General features: G+C 39.5%; 1 long non-coding RNA gene across 1 annotated transcript; it reads left to right on the top strand.

The window, feature by feature from the left end:
* Positions 1-2,049: 2,049 nt before the first annotated feature.
* On the top strand, positions 2,050-8,549 carry LOC123827330. The gene is made up of 3 exons (XR_006787216.1): positions 2,050-2,129; positions 3,859-3,957; positions 8,055-8,549. It is a non-coding gene; the product is annotated as an uncharacterized LOC123827330 (long non-coding RNA).
* The last annotated feature ends 11,180 nt before the right edge of the window (positions 8,550-19,729 follow it).

The following is a 19,729-nucleotide window of genomic DNA, read 5'->3' as shown; positions in this document are numbered from 1 at the left end:
ACAATGTGATGTTTTATACATCTGCATTGCGAGCTGTTTATCACAATCGAGCTAATGGACACATCCATCACCTTTTACATTGTTACCATGTTTTGCAGGCGGCGCGAACACAAAGTGCACTCCCTGAGCAGATCCCAAGTGTGTAGCATGTTACCATCAATGGTAGTTGCCAATCAACATATTAGAGCTCCAGGACTTAGTCATCTTCTATTTGCAGCTCCAATTTAGAGTTTTTTGCATCTTGCTAATCAATATCGATGTGTTATTAGTGTTAGAATTCATGATAATGTATGAAATACTTTCATCAGCTGAAAGAAGGAGGCTACACAAGATTTTGCCAGTTGCTGGAGGCACATTACTTCTTTCTCACAAGCTGTAGGCCTTAAGTAAACCTCTCTTATTCAGATCCAGTGACTCAGTTCTGATGATATCTAATTCCACGACTAGTGTTACAGCAGTACCCACTGTTGCTGATACACAATAAATGATCCAGAAAACATTTTCTCCCCTTAGCAAATCACTTGTAACTCCTAGCAACACTGGCCAAGAAATAAACTCCCCCATCTCATGTGCCCAGGGGCCAAAAGAATTCAGGGTGGGCCTGATGGAAATTACATCCCAAACAAGAAGTGTAATATTCTCAGCCTCCTCGGGCTCCTTTTGCGCTGGTTTACATGGGAACCTGTGTTTGTAATGGAGTTTTGTGTTAATCAGCTCCAGATAGAGACCTTCTCGCCTGTGCTTTCCCAATCCCACATAACTCTTTTTCCTAACATTTATCCAAGTAATATTTTATGCCTCGATATAATTTTTTATTGATTTCAGTCTTTTCCCCTTGATTTCAAGTACTATGAAGGTAGAGATAATGTTTGTGTGTTGTTGTTATGGAGGGGTTTTTGTTTGTCTTTGGTTTTGATGTGTTGTTTGCTTGTTTGTTTGGGTTTTTTGGTTGGTTGATTGGTTGGTTGGTCGGTTGGTTGGTTGGTTTTGGTTTTGATTTGCTTATGTTTTCTCACGTTGTATCGCTATTATATCTGACAAGGCTCTAGAACATGGTAGCTGTTTAAAAATATCTGTTCAATTAAATTAATTAAGTTTTAATGTTCTCTTAGGATTTCTGAGATGACACTCTATCACAATACTCATTTGAGCTCCTCCTTCTCCTTTTCAGGTCCCTCTGCCTTACAGCAGAACAATTTTGGTGAGTCTAACATATTTCCACACACTGCGTTTGTCAGCACACCCCCACCCACAGCAGCCTCCTCCAACACTGCGACTGCCGCAGTCCTTGTCTCTGGATAAAGAAACCCCATCCCTCCTACCTCTTCTCTGGCTCCATGGTTTGAATTGTTCTTACATGTTAGGCGTTCTTCCCTATACCAACCTTGTGCTGTGGAAGAAACTACGTGGGATAAATCACTCTTTGACCTGTGCAACTAAATCTTCAAGGCTGTTTTCACTTTTCCAAAAAGGAAAGCTTATGCAATCTCTAAAATATAGCAAATGACTCTGTCAGTCTTCTTCTTACGTGGCTATGTTACTGGCTAAAGGTGAGAAAACACTGGTGAAGACTCATGGATCCTCAACTAGCTTAAAGCAGAGAGTACACACATGAGCCACAGCTGCAGTGGAATGACACAGTTGCTATTAGGAAGTCGTATCTGTAGTGTTGTGAGATGCTAGAAAGAGACACACTCAGATCTGCCACAGGGCCAGATCTGCCACAAGGGATTAGGGGGAAAGTCACCAGAGCGAAAAAGAATTTTTAAATGGTGACTTGAGTGTTAAGTGTGCACTTGCTGGGCGGAAGAGAAAGGGTGCCCTGGGCATGGAAAGCAGCGTATAAGCAATAATAGTGAGGAGAGTCCGCTCAGCTAACACAAGTAGCTCAGCTGTGTATGCATGTTTGTGTGCACCCACGTGCAAGAGCTTTAGTGGAGGTGTTAGGGGATTAAATATTGACAGATGAGTGTATACAGGTTCACAGAGTTCAGCAAAATGAGTTTTACTCTAACCTGTGGGTGATCAAAGGTCTTTTCATACCTAGCAGTGAGAATGATTTCTGATGGAAAGGGAGCTGGTGAGTGGAGACTAAGACTCAAAGCAGGGAGAATGATGTAACCGCTGAGGTAAGAGATGACACAAATTGGTGAGTTATTATTACAACAGAGCCCGAGGAGAAGTTTTTAAGAGGAATATTAAGCAGGAGTCGGTGATAGATTAAATGGATGTGGGGTGTAAGGTAGAGGGGGGCCACTGGGGTAAGGGCCAGGGTTACAGGGAAGATGCTAGAAGAGTAAAATTGAGGTAAGAGGACAAATTCAGTAATGGGACAACAGGTGGAGAGAACCACGTAGGAACAGAATGCTTTTCTTAGGAGCTCAACAGAGGGCTGTAGCTGAAAAAAAAAATGGAAATTTATCAGCAGCTGAGTGCAGACAACGGTGTAGAAAAAGGGTAAAATTACCTTTGTGCCGTGACAAGAAAAGAGAACTAAGAATAAAATGCTGATGAATCCCAATATTTAAGCTAAGGACAGAGGAAGAAGAGCCACAAAGAACACTGAGAAGTGGCCAGAGAAATAGAAAAGAATTTATGCAAAAGGGGAAGTTAGAAGAGAAAGTGGTAAACAATATGAATGTCATGAAGCCAGTCAGTTAAGAAGAAAACCCAAAATTTCCCTTTGGCCATAATACCTTGGAGGGCATTGATGAGGTCGCTGAAAAATTGTCAGCAGTGTGGTGAAGTGCACTGACTCATCATGTGTATAGAAGAGCAGGGAAGGGGCCATCTAGACGGTAGCGACATGGGGAAACTGAGTCTGGGAAGAGTTTCATCTTAAAGGTGAAAAAAGAAAATTTTATCAAGACTGAAGATAGCATCAATGGAATATAAGAAGTAGAAGATACAGAAAAGAATGGATAATTTTTGAACCCAAGTCTCCTGGGGGGATGGGAGGGTACAGAAAAAAATATAGTAAAAAGAAGAAGACAGAGGGTGGTATTAACTGGGATAGTGATGGACGGATCTTCGCTAACAAAGCAAACAAAGGGGAAAGTGCTGATGAGTGTCAAGAAGAGGAGCTAAAAAGTTAAAAGCATTCCTTCCATCAGCCTTTACTTTCTGGTGAAATGAGAAACAAAGGTAGTAAGGAACTGGATCGGTCAAGGCTTCAAATGACTGTTGAGAAACAAGGGCTCAGAAGAGGGCTGTTTTGAGTTCACAGCTCCTGACACTAGCTGACCCTGAAGCAGTGTGATGCATCCAGCCTCCAGAGGTATGAAATGCAGGCTCTGGCGGGGCCAGAGGAGGGCAGGGCCTGGCTCCATCCGTGCAGGAGGGGCAGGCAGGGACATGCCCACAGAGGGTGCACCTGAACAGGTAAGACGTAGGCAGCACTATGAGCAGAAGAAACAGCCCAGGAATAGGAGGTTCTAAAGCATTTCTGAAAGTGCCTTATTTCTTATATTTTTACTTCTGCCACAACTATGGATGCTCCTTATTGAGGCTCGGATTTTATTTGACATCGCACTAGAGAGCAAGCCACGCAGTTTGTGCTTCCAGGAAACGTTTCTTCTGGGAAAGTATGACAGGCATCTGTGTGCTCAGGGCTGCCCTGGCTCGGCCACATGCTGGCTGCATCCAAAGTCAAGTGGATTTTCAATCATTTGTCTGAAGCAGGGATATATTTATGTGAAATCTCCAATAGTTTATTTATCTAATAAGATACACATATTGCTCTTACTATGTATGTGTCCCCACCCTTCTGGGTCTTAACTTAGAGTGCTTTTTAAATATTAATTATATCCTCAGAACAACCATCTGAACTAAATACTGTCATTATCTCCAACTTTGCAGCTGAGGAAGCTCAACCTTGAAGTATGAGGTCTGTTTACAGACCTGAAGCCAATAAGAAGCATCGGGGAGACTCGAACCTGGCACGTTGATCTCTAAAGTGTAGGTTCTGCCATGGCTGAGTGACTCGGTTGGGGTGTTGTCCCATACACCAAAAGATTGCAGGTTTGATCCCTAGTCAGCGCGGGTACAGGAGGCAACTGATTGATGTTTCTCTCCCACTTCAACATTTCTCTCTACTTCCTCCTGCTCTCCTCCTCCTCACCCTCCTTCTTCTCTCCTTACCCTTTGTCTTCTCTGTTTAAAATCAATAAACATACCCTCAGGTAAGGACTTTAAAAAAAGGAATTTAACGTGTGGGTTCTCACCCACTGTATCAAGCTACCTTATAATGACTATTTAAGAAATCATAGTGTTCCGTGGAGGAATTTTCTAGATAATCCACTCCTTTTTCATCACATTGTAAAATTTTAGTAAGGTGGGCAACCAACAATTTCAATTTTGTTGTCTTCCTTAAAGACTATACACTGGGAAGTTGTGCCCCATAAAAGTGGCTATTTTTTTGTGTCAGAAAATGTTTTCTCCTTCTCTGAAATATCATCCACATCTTTGATTGCACAGTGAGTCATGGGATACTCGTGGGTTCCCTGGCTCTCGGCCTCACTTCAGCTCCCTCTGTCTCCAGTGCAGGTGTCCGTGAAGTCGGTCAGAGTGACCTCTGTTTGTTTTGGATGGGTTTTAGAATTAATAAAAATAGTCTACTCTTAGCCAGCATTCTACTTGGCAAAGTCACACACGTATCAAGCCTGCTTAGATACGTATGTCTTTAGTGAACTTGATTTCCCTTTTCCTTAGCCAGTTACACATCTGTGTTTGCATTAATTGTCATGGATCTAATTGCCCATTGCCATATATGTGTGTGTGTGTTTGTGTCTGGAAATGATTTCAAAATTCAAACACACGGGGTTCTGGGGTTGTTGTTTTTTTTAGCTAATAACATACCCTTTCTTCAACAGAGATGCTTGCTTGGTTTTTAAAGAAAAGGTTGTGGGATTTGGGAAGATTTATATTTTGATCATTGAGCCAAATTCTGACCACATTTTTTAAATGGAGACACCTTTGACCAAAAGATAAAGTGAACCTGTACCCTTTGGATTTGAAGTCTAAACATAAGGATAATGTGTGAATGTGCCAATTATTTCCTGCTTCTGATTTAGCTACTTTTTTTCTGTTAGGTATAAAGAGACACACAGCTCTGTCTCCTAGTAATTAACAGGAAAGAAAAGATGGATTTTTAATACAAATAAAATTTTAGAATGACATCACAAGTAAAATGCAAATGTCAGTTTGATAATGGAGTAATTAAAGTTTCATAAATAAGACATTTTGACTTGGCATATAATTGAGATATCTTCTACTATATTGGAATAATTTTAAAATTTTAAATGAAAGCTGAATAGTGAAATATAAAACCCCAGGTGCAAAAACTTTTAGCATCCTCATTGCAGGAGACAGGACAGCCTGCCTGAAGAATAACATGGGACTCTAAGCAATTCTGAGTCCTACCTTTCATACCAGATCTGTTATTTATGCTCTGGATGGCATTTTTTCAAGGATTCATGACCTAGAATATAGGTGAGAATCTCATCAGTAATGAATAATGGCTTATATGAATGCAGAAACTTATTTTTAGCAAAATCATTCCTTCATTGCAATTTATTTGTTGAACATCTACTATAGGCTTGGTACTGAGTTAGGTAACAGAGAAACATGATCTTTACTCCCACCAAGTTTCCAATGTACCAAGAAAGATAATAATAACACGCAATTTTAAATGTGGAAGGATGACATGATCACTGGCCTATAGCGACCGCGGAATGCTGCAGATGGCTCATTGAAACACGAAAAAAACACACAGAGACAATCAGGTACTGTAGGGGAATATGGATGGAACGGCCTCTCTCTCTAGTGGAAAGTACCTCGGCCACTCTCCCTAGGGGAGAGTGCCCTGTTCTCCCGCCTGAACAGGCTTTTATTGGGTTCATTTACACAGGAATTCAGGTAAAACTCATTAATCATTGCCAGGAAGTAAGGATCAAACAATAGATAACAAGGAAGTCTGAGGGCCTATTTTGAGTCAGGGTCAGATAGCTAAAGAGCTGTAAAACTGAGGAACAAACTTACTTCTTGCTTGGACCCTTATCAGTTAATTGAGAGCATTCTAAACAAAGCAGGTTTCACAAGATTTTACATATTCTTTATTAGGCCTGATCGCCAGGGAACCCGCCCTCTCCAGCACAGGGTTGTACCACCCTCTGTCATTGTTTCAGGCTTGGGTGGAGCAAGGGAAGTAAGGCAGCCAAGAGATTAGGAGATTTTCTCACAAACAATGAGGACTCAGGCTTTCTCAAAGCTGAGGGGCGAGGGTCCATCACCCCCTTTTGCTGTAGCCCCCAAAGTCCTTCCTTGGTCCTTCCTGTTTTAGGTCATTCCCCCCTTGGGGAATCTTACCCATCAATGGCTAACCGACCAAGCATTAGGGGCCAGGCAGGGTGAAGTAAAAGGAGCAGAAGTGGCGCTCCTGCCAAGGAGATAACCTTTTGTCTCCTTGGTGGCTTATGGTCCAAGGTCATTCCCTCAGCCTTAGCCTTAGCAGGGGTTACAGCTTCTGATACCAGGCAGGGTGGTTCCCAACAGAAGAGCTAACTACAAATTGCCACAGCAGCCAGTACAAAGGGGGACTTAGTCTTAGGGCACATAATAGACTCTGTATGCTTTTAAAGATGATTTCCAAACTATATGTGTGTGTGTGTGTGTGTGCGTGTGTGTGCGTGTGTGTGCTAAAAAGCTGTATACCAGCCTAATTTTAGCCATAAATTTCAGCATTCATTACATTCTATGTGTATACATTTCTACTCCACTGAACATACTTCTTAACTCTGATTGCAAATTAGAAACACGTGAAGAACTTTAGAAGCACACTAGCATTTAGGTCCAAGTCCACAGATACTCTGATTTAAGTAGTCTGCAGGGGGAGGGCTCAGGCAGGAATATTGTTTAAAGCCTCCAACTGGTTCAACCACACATCCATGATCAAGGACCACCACTCTGAGGTCGAGACACCTGCTTGACCTATGCTTATGCCCAATTGCAGGCTCTGGGAGCTGCACAGATTCGGAGTACAACAGTTTATAAGTTGGATGAAACTGATCTGATGAGCCCTAGGAATGCATTGCAAACCACTCCTTTTTATTGTCTTTTTTATTTTATTTAATTTTAATTTTTCTATCCCCCCCATGCCCTCTTCCACCTCTACCTGTCCCCCTTCCTCCCAGTCACCACACTGTTGTCCATGTGCATGAGTTCTTTCTCTTTTTTTTTTCCTATTTTTTACAAGCCACTTCTTAGGTAAAGAAAATCTTGCTATTATGTGTCCTTGCACTTCTCTGATAACAATAGAAACATGATGAAGACATCCATACAATCTGGAGAATCGTTTTCCTGCTCTCTCAGGGAGAGCAAGAAAGATTACAAGCTTATCATTAAATAATTACAAAGAGTTTGGGTTAAGACATATTCATATTCACCCACGGCTTATGTAGTTCACGTGATTCTCAATGTTCTTGACATCTCTTCCCATCAACCTCACGAGTCCAATTTGCTCAACATCAGCCTGCAGGACGTACCCTGCCTCTGCAACTTGACAATGCTTTTCACCCTGCCATTTCAATCAGCGCTTCACGCCAGCCCTAAAGACAAAATATCCAGTCAGCGGAATTCTGGGAAGGATTCAACTGATTGAACTGTCCAGATATTTTGGCTGGGAAACAACAATCTGAGGCTTCCCCCATAAACACAAATATCCATGGAAACCAAACCAGGAGTCAGTGTATATCCACTTAATTTTAGGTCCAGCGAACCTCATGGGACCCTCCCTGAGTGAGTCTGGGTTCTTGGCATCCAAGCCAGTGCTTCTCCCCATCGCTGGCTATCACTTGAGCTGTTATTTTAACCAAGCCCAGGTAGCACTTGCCTTGAACAGACTCCAAGGGGTTTTCTGGGGAAAACTCATGTCTGTGGAACTGTCTGCTCACCCAGACTGCAGAAACCCTTTGTCTACCCAGACAGGGAAACACATATGCAACACTGCACTGTTATTATTATTAAATTCATTGACTGTTACTTTATTTTTTTTTTAGGTACAGCTGCACTCTTCACGGACTACAATCTATCTGCCCCTTGAAATTGTACCTGTGATTTTTATGACTGTCTTAAAGACATCGGTGATTTATATCTTATTCAAATATAAGTTAACCTTTGTGTTTCTTAACTGAGTGTTATGAAATATAAAAAAAATGTTTTTTACTGTGAAAATTTACTCTCTAACTTACCTGATTGTAAATTTAGATTTGGGCATATCAAGTCTTTCATTATTTAATGGAAAGGAAAGTGCATGTATGACTTCAAATAAATAATGTAGAGCATTACTAGAAGTGAAATAGAACTTTGCCTTCTAAACAGTCACACCTTTCTTTGCTTGCCTATTGTATTAGGAGGCATTTGATGCAGGACAGAGAGACCACTCTATGTATCTTCAGTGGGGACAGATTTAAAGCAGGGAATTTAGTGCTTATAAAATCAGTGAAAAGGTTCAAGCAATGGTTTCTAGGGTTGGCCTCCTGGAATGACTTCAAGCTGACCCCAAAAAGGCTGCCACTGGAGCTGCAGCAGAAGGAAGAAGCCCAAAATACTTGTTCCAGCGGCTTCTCCACATCCAAGAAGCTGTAAAATGGGCCTTGGCAGCTGCGATTCCCAGATTGGAAGTCCAGATCAAGATGGCACCACTTCTGTCTCTGCTTCTTGAAACCCTGGGAGCTGAGGAATGGACAGGAAAAAACCGAATTAAGAAGACTTCCTATTTCTGTGACCTTGCTGGCCAAGAGCAATAGCTAAAAGCTTCAGGAGAATGGCTTAAGCTTCATGTCCACCTTCCAAATCTCATGGCAGAGGCAGATTGGCAGATCCTCGCTGCTTCTAAAGCCCAGCTGCAAGGAAGTCTGGAAGATACTGTTAATAGTTTTCCAATCTGTTCAACCAAAGGAAAGGTAGACAATGTGAATATATATGACGCAGATATAAACAACAGAGATTAGATACTATCTATTGCTTTGTTTATACATTGAAGTTGAATACAAGTAGAAGGTTACAAATTCTGATGAACCAGAGTCTCCCTGATTCATCAGTTTTGGAGGAAAATCAAGAGTATGTACTATACTAATATTAGCTAAGGCTTCAACTCCCATGTCTTCAAGATGACAGTCAAAGATCGCCCTTAACTGGAAGCCCTAGGTCTCCAAATACTTGACTTTTCTACAGTTCACCTTGACTGAGATATCGAATTTTTGCCATGAAGCTGCATAAATTCAGTCTCCAGAAGTATAGTGTTCTGTAGAATGACCAGAAATTCCCACTCAGTTAAGGAACACAAGATGAAATTGCCTTTTAACATGTCCATTCTTCTGAATGCATTTCACCCATAATAATAATAATTGATGCCTCAAAGTAAATAAAGTATTTTATGATGTGGCTTAGTGGTTTTATTCATACTTCTTCAGGAAGTCAAGAGACCACAACACAAGTCGGAAAAAAAATTAGCTTCTGTTTTTTATTAAACATGTATTGCCTCAAGCGAGGACAAGTAAAACAAACAAAAAAAATTGCTGCTAATTCGTATAAGCAGTACTTTGGGGAGCCCTTTAAATAATGAAAATTATGTGGGCAGTGGCAAAGAATAAAAGAAATTAAACACAAGTGCTTGATTTTGAAATGCAGTCAGCAATTGTTTTCATTCATATTCCTTCAGTCTTTCTTATATACCCATGTACCCAGGAGATAAGATGTATCTAGAAAGTTCAGTTTATAAAAGACATTACAGAGGTGGCTAAAATACATTTAAGCTAAAACAATTATCTTAAATTATAAAAAAATTATTTATCTGATAGAAATTCAATAGTGCAAGCCTTATTAACAAAATTGTATGGCTATATGTTATGGTTTCATCTTTAAAACCTCTTTTTTAAATTAAGATAAGCATTTCTTACATGTTGCAAGTTAATTCAATGATGAATCTGTGATCTCTTGAACCCACTTGCTTCTGAATTTTTATCTTCGACTCTCCCAGCATCTGAATCTGCAAACAGAGGACACATCGAGCCTGCAACATTATGCATACAGTGACATTTCTTATATTTTTCATTAAGAAAATTTAAGTGTGTCATAAATGAAGTAATTTACTAAACATGGATAAAATGCACATAGAATGTTGCTGAGGATGAACATTTCAGTTGTCAAAATAATATTATTTTCAGGCATATGGTATAAATAATCATGTTTTCATGGCATGCACACACAAAATCTGAAAACATTGGCAAATATTTCAACATTTAGTTCACAAAATACCAAGCATGTCCATATATAAACATATCTGTATATTTGTGCTTTTAGTTTCCATCTGGAAGTTTTCTGGAAAAACATATTAGTTTTTGTATGTTCACAGTTATAGATAATAATTGATAATAATACTCACCCTTTAAGCATAATTTTCAAGGTAAGAACTTGGGAAAATGTGTTTAGTCTGTTGCAGTTGAGTATATTTCAAAAGAAGAAGATTTGGGAAATACACTTCAAAATTCATCAGTTCTTCAAGTTCAATCAGATCACAGAGTTTATCGTAGCCAAAAACAAAGTATTAAGGCCACTGATTTTATCTTATGTTTTATGATATAAGTAGGGAGAAAATTCAACTAAACATATAACATTAAGAGGTGGATGATTACCCCTCCACTTCTTCCATGTGAAGGGAGCGCCATTAATGTGCCAAACAGCCAGGAGTCTTTGCTGTGCCTCCTTCAGTCCTCAAAAGGGCAGCAGGCTTCATCTGAGTGTTAAGTTTGGAAGGTGAAACTAGACCTCTTCTTCCTGGTCCCTCTGTCTCAGAGGTGTGAAGCCTGCAAGAAGCATGCATACTCGTCTGTGCCCTTTTGCTCTGTTTCAAAGGGTCATCTTTTGTCTTCTCAACTGGTTCAAGATTTAGGCAGCTTAATAAGATTCTACTTATTGGGCTTCTCTTTAACCTCAACTTAAGGTTTAATTTTTAATTGTCTAAAGAAGGGTCTGAGGCTACCAAGAAGCTTTAAGTTCATCAAAACATTGATGATTTCCCTTGTCTTGACCCATGTGGATCAGTTGGTTGGGTGTCATCCCTGCAAAGTGAAAGGTCTCTGGTTTGATTCCCAATCAGGGCACTTGCCTGGGTTGCAGGTTCTGTCCCCACTCGGGGCATGTGCAAGTGGGAACCAATCTAAGTCTCTCTTTCTCACCAATATTTCTTTCTCCCTCTCTCTCCCTCCCTTCTCTCTCTAAAAATAAATGAATAAAATCTTTTTTTTAATTACGATTTTCCAAATTGACATACATTTGTCAAAAAAAAAAAAGAACTTTAAAAGGCATCCTGTGCTGATAGTTTTTACATGGTCTTTTTTCTTTCTTATGATGAAATCCAGGTGGGAAACAATCAATCTATATCTTTTTCTTTATGCTACATCATGAAAATATGTCTTTTGTTTCAAAACTGTTATCAAAATCAGAAGACACAGGTAACACATTTACTATAGTCCTGTGTTGTTGTCTAATAAAAAATGGATGGGAGATTCATGCATATGGCTTTTAAATTTCAGAATGGTTGCTTTCTTCTATCATCTGAATGTTTGTTTCCTCAAAATTCTGAATCCATAGTTGAAGGTATTAACTGGTAGGACATTTGGGAGGTGAGTAGGTCGTGTGGGTACAGCCTTCATGAATGGGAATGGTGCCCTTGCAAAAGAAATCTCACAGAGCTTCCTAGCCCTTTCCCACCATTTGAGGATATGAGAAGTCTACAGCCCAGAATTGGACCCTAACCCAAACATGCTGGTACCCTGATCTTGAACTCCCAGTGTGCAGAACTTTGAGAAATAAATTTGTCTTGTTTATCAGCCACTAGTCTATAATATTTTGTTATAGCAGTGTTAATGGACTAAGACACTTAAATGGTAGAATTTCATAAACAATTAATGAAGGCTTATTTTGTTAATTATGTGAAGATTTGTTTTAGTTGTACTTTCTAGTACCATTTTCATGCAAAACAAGTTGAAATACAAAATTAGAAATGTCCAGTTAATGTGATAAATGTAGACCACCAACCTTATTAATTCAGGCCAAAAAAGTAAATATCTGAGTTGAATAAATGAGTAAACGGTCAACAAATTTCCAATGTGTTTTATATTATGTAGATGTAGACTAGCAGTTTACACTGGTTTTTCCTACTCTTCTTGCTCATAAAATAAATAGAGAAATTTGTCTAACTACCAAAGCCAAGATGAAAGCTGCTTAAATTAATAACATCTGTTTATATTTCTCATAATTAGTGCACTGTGGATGCAGGCCTATCAACCCACACTTCACAACCACACCAACCAAGGCTCATGTGGCACACGCATGTGGAATTTGGGGGCAATCTACATGCTTTCCATTCCATATCATCTTCAAGGTCAAAGGGACACTCCATATAAATGAAAATTTTAAAATTTGCAAACTGAAAATTTTAAAAATGTATGTTGCTCCATCCTCACAGTTAAAAATAAAGAAATATTCATTGGATAAAGAATGGAAATTCATGAAATCTGAAAGGTTCAGTGTCTATATGCCTTGGGAATGCAATGTTTCACTGTATTTTCTTGGAATGTCTGGACTACATGATTTTTTTACCTGAAAAATAGGAGCATAAGGGAGTGTTCATAACATCTTGAGTCACTGAAAACCAATTTCAACAGTCACTCTCTATGTGCTTTTCTGATATTCATCTATTCACTCACACATTCATTCACAAAATGGCACTATTCATGAAGCTATGATGAACAACACAAAATTTCTAATCTCAACTTTTATTCTTTCTGGGGAAAGCATAAAAGCAAAATGATAAGTCTCATTGAGTTTAAAAAGTGATATAAAAGAAGTACATGTACAGGGAATTACAGAAGCATAAGGAAAGGTAGGTACCTCACTCATTTAGTAGTCGGGGATGGAGGAAGGAGGTAACGCCTGACTTTGACTTTGGAGGATAAGTAGAATAAGTAGGAATGAGTAAGGCATGTGGGAAAGTCATCATTACATGCAGTGACAATAGTGTGAACAAAAGCACAAAGGAGTAAGAAGTGTATTTGAAGAACTGCAAATAGTCAACATGAATGGGAAGATTGGCAAGAAGAGTTGATCTTGAAAATGTAAGCAGGGAATGACACCTTATATGCCAAGAAGTTTGGGCTTTATTCTGAAGGTAATTTGAAGCCAGTAGTCAACAGATTTTGACAATGGACTAGAAGTGTAATTTGAAAGGGTATGGGTATAGGGTGACTAACAGCCTCATCGATGGCAAACTGGGCAGACAGCAGCCCCTTTAAGTGAGACTGAGATACAGAGACAGAAACTTGGTAGGTACATTTCAAATAAAGGCAACCAAAAAGTAAACACAAAAGCAAGAAATTTAAATATTATGAAATAAGGGAAGAGAAAGCTCTCTTGGAAGAGATGTTTAAGAAGAAACCTAAGTATGAGAATGGAGTAGTGATTTCAAAGTGAGAAAAGAGCGCAAGCATATAGCAGGATATTGCAAGGACCCTGAGCTGGCGGTCGCTAGGTGTCCTCCACCAAGGCTAAAACTTATAGTGTATCCCTGACATAGAGCTGTGTATTGGGGGAAAAATGCTATGTGTGGAAATCATTAACTATTAACTAAATCATTAGCTATGTGTGGACAGCTAACTATTTGGGACAGAAAATCTTACTTTGCTCCAACAGTTGTCTGTGCTATTTTTAAATAAATAGATGATAGATAGATAGATAGAAATAAAGAATAACAAAAGTTAAAAAAAAAGAACTCCATTGAGACTGAAAAAAAATGAATGGGAGTCTCAACTACATTGGATCTCAAATATTATCAGAATTATACATGGCACTTTTTACTTAGCCCAACATTCTTAGAAGTAAACATTCTCCTTCCAAGTCAGGGTTTTTCCCAAAGAGTTTATCACTGAAAGTTGCCCTACACTTACCAAACCAAGGACTAAAGAAGAAAGTTCTTGTTTGTTTTTTCTTTATTTTAATTTTATAGCACTTGGGAGTTTCTCAATCCCTTTACTCTCTAAATATCACTTATTATGTAAACACACGTCTGTGCATAGCATAATGTGCGTGGAAGCCTGAGAGGCCTCTGCAAAGTTTCAGGACCCTGGTTATTCAATCAGGCTTAACCGAAGGGCTGCTATGATGGGATTTTGAATATGTAATTAAGGTCACAAATCACTGGACCTTAAAATAAGGGGTAATCCAAATGGCTTGACTTAATCACATAATCTCTTTTTTCCCCCCAGGTTTTAAAACTTTTTATTTGCACATTTAAAAAATTGTGCATTCCAATAACTAAAATCATTCTAACAAAAAAATGGCACTGTAATTGAACTGTACCTTAGAGCCTGCAGAACACCTTAGAATAGCTGGGTTTTCACTCTATATTTCACTGTCGTCCCACCTAGCTTCTTTCTTCACCATCATGCAAGTTCTTTTCCTTCCCTGCCAGCCAGAGAGGAAGATGGGAGAGGCAGGTGCAGCCTTCGTTGTCAGTAGTTCTCACGTGAAAAGGGGCAGCACAGTCATTTAAACTGATCCAACCTCTTTGCAGCTTACAAAGTTAAACAGCTGAAAGAAGTAGAATAAGAAGGCAATGCTTGTGGAATGTACAGTGGATACTGGCGGTGTGGACCTCATTACAATTTGCCTGCTTGCTTCCCCTGTTTATTCTTTAGAAGGCAGTGGATTTTTCTCTTGTCTATCTGTCTTCTTCAGTTTCAACTTATCAAATTTCTCAATCTTGGGCACATCAGGTTTGTCAGACATGGTTGCTGAGGAAGCCGAAGGAAGTGCATGAACAAGAGGAGGGTCTGGTATGCTCAGTCACTGCTGCCAAATCACATTATCTCATAAAAAGCAGAAAGTTTTCTCCAACTGATTACAGAAGGGTAAGTAAGACACTCAAAGCAGGAGAAAGATTTGGTACACTGTTGCTGACTTGAAATGGAGGGTTTTCTGTCAAGGAACGTCAGACAGCACTGAGGCGCTGAAAGTAGTTTCTGGCCAACATCTAGAAGGCAACTAGGAAACTCAGTGCTACAACCACAAGAAAATAAATGCTGCCAACAGCTAGTGAGCTCAACGAGGATCCCAACCTTAGCCAACTGTTTGATTGCAGCCCTGAGCAGAGGATCTATCCATGCTGTGCCCAGATTTCTGACCAGAAGAAACAGTGCGATGAAAAATTTCTGGTGGTGTAAGTCACTAAACTTGTGATGATTTCTCTGCAGCTATAGAAAACAAATACAGTACAGAATAATAACAACAAAAGTCAGGGGAATCCCATCTTCTTTTTACCAACAGGCTTTTTCTCTAGTTTGTGGGAAGTGTTATGTATGACACAATCTTGATCATTTATAATTAACACTTTTTTAGGATTAATCTATTTGGACAGTGGTCTCCTCCTTAGAATAGAGTAAGTGACTATAACATATGCTAAAAGCCTCTTCACCATGCCCCTGGCTGGCATAGCTCAGTAGATTGAGCGCGGGCTGTGAACCAAAGTGTCACAAGTTCGATTCCCAGTCAGAGTACATGCCTGGGTTGCAGGCCATGACCCCTAGCAACCGCACATTGATGTTTCTCTCTCTTTCTCCCTCCCTTCCCTCTCTAAAAATAAATAAATAAAATCTTTAAAAAAAAGCCTCTTCACCAAAGGAAAAAAAATGCAAATGTAGCAAGAATGTTCCAGAGGACAGTATCACTACCAGTACAGTTCTAGTGGAACCAAATGTAAGGTAAATAAAGCAAGACTAGCTGGAGTTCGTGACTCCAGAAAAGAGACCTGCCTTAGAAAGGAATGTTTTCCTATTCTCAATAAAAGACCCAGTTGTGGAAATCACAACAGTCAACAGAGAAGCAGGTTAAGCAAGAGTCTTTGTTGTGGAATGCTATGCAGCAGAAAGAAGGAGGTCCTACCTTTCTTGTTAGTATGGATGGAACTGAAGAGCACTACGCTAAGTGAAATAAGCCAGGCCATGAAAAACAAACACCACATGATCTCACCTATAAGTGGAACCTCATCAACAAAACAAACAAGCAAGCGAAATAAAACCAGAGACGCTGAAATAAAAAACAAACTGACAGTAACCGGAGGGGAGGGAGGAGAGGGGTAAAGGGGTGTCATAGGGAAAGAGCCTTCATGGAACACTTACAAAGGACACATAGACGAAGCCAAAGGGGGTAGGTTCGAGGGTGGGAGGTGGGGATGGGTGGGCCAGGAGGGAGGTGTGGTGGGGTGAAAATGGAAACAACTGTACTTGAACAGCAATAAAAAGTAATTAGTTAATTAATTAAAATTTAAAAATCCTTCACCAATGCAAATTGTGCTTCTTTGTCCTCTTAAGAAAACTGAGGACAAATCATTAGCAAGCTATTTTTTTAAAAAAAACATCTGCTATTATTAGTCTTTATAGTTTATTTAACTTCCTGGGGGGGAAAAAAACCATACACAAGTTCAGTGGAGAAAAGGAAACCCGAATGCGCTGTTGGTGGGATTGCAGACTGGTGCAACCACTGTGGAAAAATGTATGGAATTTCCTCAGAAAACTAAAAATGGATCTGCCTTTTGACCCTGCAATTCCACTGATAGGATTATATCCTAAGAACCCTGAAACACCAATACAAAAGAGCCTATACACCCCAATTTTCATAGCAGCACAATTCACAATAGCCAAGTGCTGGAAGCAAACTAAGTGCCCATCAGTAAATGAATGGATCAAAAAACAATGGTGCATCTATACAATAGAATTCTACACAGCAAAAAGAAAGAAGGAGCTCTTACCCTTTGCAACAGCATGGATGGAACCGGAGAGTATTGTGCTAAGTGAAATAAGGCAGGTGGTGAAAGACAAATATCATATGATCTCACCTTTAACTGGAACCTAATCAACAAAACAAACAAGCAAGCAAGATATAACCAAAGACATTGAAATTAAGAACAAACTAGCCCTGGCTAGCATAGCTCAGTAGACTGAGCGCGGGCTGAGAACCAAAGTGTCGCAGGTTTGATTCCCAGCCAGGGTACATGCCTGGGTTGCAGGCCATAACCCCCAGCAACCGCACATTGATGTTTCTCTCTCTCTCTCTCTCTCTCTCTCATCTCCCTCCCTTCCCTCTCTAAAAATAAATAAATAAAATCTTTAAAAAAAAAAGAAATTAAGAACAAACTGATAATGACCAAAGAGGAGAAGGGGAGGATAATGGGGGAAAAGGGTGAAGGGTTTACAGGAACAACTAACTATAAAGGACACATGGAGAGAAACAAGGGGAGTGTGGAAACAAGGGAGGGAGGTGGAAATGGCTGGAGTGGTGGTGAGGGGTGGGGGAAAAAGGCAGAAAACTGTACTTGAACAACAATAAAATTCAAAAGTATTTAATTAAAAAAATGTACAAGTTCAAGTCTTCCAGATTCCAATGTTTGTGGGATATTTCTTTAATGTTTAAATAAATAAAAGAGTAGTTTTAATTTTAAAAAAGCATGCCAAATTTGCCTTCTGTTTGCACAGTGTGTATGAGTGCTTCTATATCACTCTATCACCTAAACATTTACCCTGGAGAAGGAAAATCACGTCACAATATTTGCACACTTCAGTTGTTAGAGATCTCAGTGAAGAAAATGCTCATTGATGGGCTGGATAGTGCTAGACCACAAGGAAATGAGAGAAAGCAAAGATTTATTAACCTAAAAAACAACTTCAGAAAGAAATTCAAGAAAATTATGGGGATATATTCAAGTATCTGTTATGTGGAATAAAATAACGGTATTTGAGGAAAAATTGTCAAAGTTATGGCATTTGGCTTTATCAAAAAAAAAAAGCCAAAGGACTAACTATGTAAATTTCATTCTTGACCAGTGCCAATTGGACTGAAAGAGGACTGGAAAAATAATAAATTTTTATTAAATTTAGAATTGAGATTGACAAATGTGATTTTGTGGGCATTCAGATATTCAGGCATGCAAGTAAAATAATTTTGGGTCAAGGTTGATTCAAATTTTTAGAAATAAAAAAATTTGGAATCACATTTACAGAACAAATAAATGCTTGTAAAAGTGTGTGGATAAGAACACTTCGATGTGGATCTGTTAAATTTCTTCTAACAATTATTCCAGCACTGGAAGGAAAAAAAAGTGAGTTTAAGAGTCTAGTAAACAAATGTAAGACATAATAAAGTGAACTCTTAGGTAAGGCTGGATGTGTGCATTCAGAATCTTGAATATATTCACTTACGCTTTTTATAAATACACACAGTTGTTGCACTAAATCACTTGTTCTTCCAAATACATTGGACAGAAGCACATACCTCCCCTGAATTTTCCCAAACTGGCGGGAGCCCTTGTGGTTGAAGAGGGGACAACATGGGACACGGCCCTTGACTAGTTCTGAGAACCTGGCTTCAGATTTAGGCTCTTCTGCCTGTTAGACAGGTGCCTTTACACAAGGATAAAATTTTCTGAGCTCTAGCTTATTTACCCAAACAGCATGTACACTAAAAGATATGAAAGTGCAGATTCAATGAAATTATTCACTAAGTAAGAGGTGTTGGCAGTTACAGGTTCTGTATCAGACAGAGGCCCAGCAGGAAGTAGACAGTACACTCCAACAGAGTAATTGAGGAAAGTTAAATGACAAACAGTGGGCAGAGTTCAAAGAAATCAGAAAGAACACTGACTACCTCAAGCAAGAAAAATGAGGAGATAGAGCTGAAATGGAAAGTTAGGGCTCAGTTTCCAGAAAAGTTGTGACATTAGCGGTGAGGTTTCGGGGAGATAGGTGGCTAGCGGTAGAAGTGAGAAATCAATCCTATCCTGCAGCCCAGCAGGGAGAGAGCTGGGGAGACCAGTATCCCATCCCCTCTTCTTCTGTCTTCAGACCTCCCACTGAGACCCCCATTGGCCATGCTCAAACAGCAGAGAGCAAAGAAGCATATGCATTCACAGATGTCACAAGAGAAGGAGAAAGAGAAGAAAATTGTCACTGTTGGCTCAATTTTAAAGAAATTTTATTGCCCACAGATACCATTGGGAACAGAGGACCTCCACTCCAAGAAGGAAAGCAGATGGTCTATAACACCATGGCAGTCATTGTGTCCCCAGCACACCAGACACCTTGCTTCACCCACACACACACGTCAGAATCAGGGGTTTAGAGACAGAGGCAAAACTGTGTGCAAACTGAGAAAAGGGAGGAGCTGCAGAAGTGTATGGTGAGGTCCATTCTTCCTTGGATACAATCGTGTATTTTTAGGAGGTAAGAACTGAACAATTATAAACTTTGATGGTTGAAAAGCAACTTGTCAATGGAGCAAACTCCATGAATTTTTTTGTGTTGTTTTTTATTGTAGATTTGTTCTTCCAATTACAGCTTACATTTATTGAATACTTACTATGTGCCTGGGAATAATGACCTCTGTATTTTTCTCTTAATCCTCATAAGGACTGTATTAGGTAAAACTAAGATGCAATTTCAAAATAAAAATCACTTGACTTCCACCAAAACCATATTCTTCATTTTGAGGTTGTTGGATTGAGTAAAGTCAGAAAAGACAGTGAGCTTCATTGCAAAATCACCTCAAATCGACTTTCCACAAAGCCAATACATCATCAAACTAGGTCGTAGTTGCAGAAATCTCTCTCATTTTCATTCCACAA

Source organism: Phyllostomus hastatus, unplaced genomic scaffold (genome assembly GCF_019186645.2).
Source record: "Phyllostomus hastatus isolate PE091 unplaced genomic scaffold, TTU_PhHast_1.1 phas_contig_86, whole genome shotgun sequence".
NCBI lineage: Eukaryota > Metazoa > Chordata > Mammalia > Chiroptera > Phyllostomidae > Phyllostomus > Phyllostomus hastatus.
The sequence above is the reverse complement of the archived record's forward strand: the minus strand, read 5'-3'. Positions and strand labels throughout refer to the sequence as shown.